We start from the raw sequence: 2296 nt of genomic DNA on the forward strand, positions 1-2296 counted from the left end.
AGTTTAAAATTCATCTATATGTGGGGTACAAGACCCATCAGTGTGGAGTTTAAACCTCATCTCATTGAGGAGTTTAAAACTCATCTATATATAAGATACAAGACCCATCCGTGTGGAGTTTAAACTTCATCTCATTATGTAGTTTAAAACTCATCTATATGTGGGGTACAAGACCCATCTGGGTCATCTCATTGTGGAGTTTAAAACCCATCTATATGGAGCGTAAGCTCATCTCCAACACATACGATCAAAATAATTCATATTTTTAACAATCATATTCGTAAAATCATATTTATAATATAATATTTCATTTGAATATAATAACAACAATCATTCAAGAAAATATAATAAAAAAATCTTTTAAAGAATATATATTTATAATATGATATTTCATTTTAATATATAATAACAACAATCATTCAAGAAAATATAATAAAACAATTTTAAAAACGGTAATTCAACCAACAGTATAAATAAATCAATTCATAATCTATTATTATAGTTCATAAAATCTCAATTTTAATAGAGTTAGGTTTTCAACAATATATAATTTTATAAGAAAATACCTTTCAAAATATCTAACTTTTTTTTTTCCATCTCAAATTTCCAAAATAAATGTACCATGAAAGTTTAAAGGTCTTGAAGCATTCTTTTATAAAAAGTTCCGATATATGTTAATCGTTACTAATCGCTATTGCATCTGCAACAATACTTTTGCTCCTCTTTATGTTCGCATAGTTCTCTATATTGAATTTTTTATTCAGTATTTTCTTCTTTGTATCTATTTATATTTCAATATTTATAAGATAATTTGAATAGGTATCATATATTTGTTCCACTAAACTCTTGTTTGTTACAAATAAAAACAATACATATTGAATTATAAGATTGTTTGTTTGGTTTTGCTTTACTCCTTAATAATAGATAATTAGGTAACAAAAGGTTGTTATAATAGTTTGTTTTTTATTATCTATTTCACATAAATCTTTAACAAACAAAAGCAACTTCCTATTATTTCAATATCTAATAAACAAAACAACTTACTAATGTTACCTTATTTTAATCAAATTAGTTACTGATATAATAATAATAATAATAATAATAATTATTATTATTATTATTATAGTAATAATAATGATAATAATAATAATAATAATAATAATAATAACAATAGTATAATCATAATAATCTATAAATTAGAATATTTTAAAATTTAAAATTTTAATTATTTTTAATCCTTTAATTTAGGATGTTACATGCCAAATATATTTTATAGCCCACTAATTGGCCTAACCCGAATCAACCTAAATTTTTCACTTGATAATTTGTGAACATGTAACCCATTCAAATAGTAATAATAAACGGACTATATAGGGTTTGTATTTCTCACCTGCAATTTGGACCGATTATTGCTCTTGGGTCTGAGCAGACCCAATGTCCAGTCCTAGTTTGGGTTATGACATTTCAAAAACTGACATCGCAATAAAGAGGTTTGTACCGTGCACCCCCCACTTTGACCTGTCACTCCCTCATTCATATGGAAAATACCATGTTGCCCTTAGTTTCATATATGAAAACCCCAAAAAATATTTACTTTTCTTTTTTCACCCACTTCATTCGAAACTTTTAATTATTCGAATCTGACCCTACCAAACCTTCGAAATATTGAAACATTCGAAATACAAAAGTAAGTAAAAATTCGAAACTTCCAAATATTCAAAACATGATTTTACCAGAAATTCGAAAGTTTCTATGATGATGAAACTTTCGAAGTTCATTTTTCCTAGAAATAATGAAACTTTCGAAACTTTCATTGAATACGAAACTTTCGAAATGCAGAAAGTTTCGAACAATATGAAAGTTTCGAAATGCAAAACTTTCGAACATATTGAAACTTTCGAAAATTCAACTTTCAGAAGTTTGAAATTCAATGAAAGTTTCAAAATTTGAAAAATTAGTAATAAATTAGTAATAAATTTAATTAATAATAAATTTAAGGTTAAATTACATTTGTGGTCCTTTAACTTAATCTCAGGTAACGTTTTAGTCTTTTATCTTTTTTTTTTCCCGATTTGGTCCTTTATTTTAATTTTAAGTGACAATTTGATATTTTATGTTTTAAAATTTCAACAATGTTATCCTTTTTTATACAAAAATTCAAAAAAAAAATTCAATTAAAACTCATAAAATTAATTATATTCTTCAATATAATACAAATTTCATCAAATTCGTAACGCAAATCTTCAAATAAACTCATATTTTCATACTTTATTTGATATTGTTAGGAATAAAGGAC

The sequence above is a fragment of the Cicer arietinum genome, chromosome 2 (genome assembly GCF_000331145.2).
Source record: "Cicer arietinum cultivar CDC Frontier isolate Library 1 chromosome 2, Cicar.CDCFrontier_v2.0, whole genome shotgun sequence".
NCBI lineage: Eukaryota > Viridiplantae > Streptophyta > Magnoliopsida > Fabales > Fabaceae > Cicer > Cicer arietinum.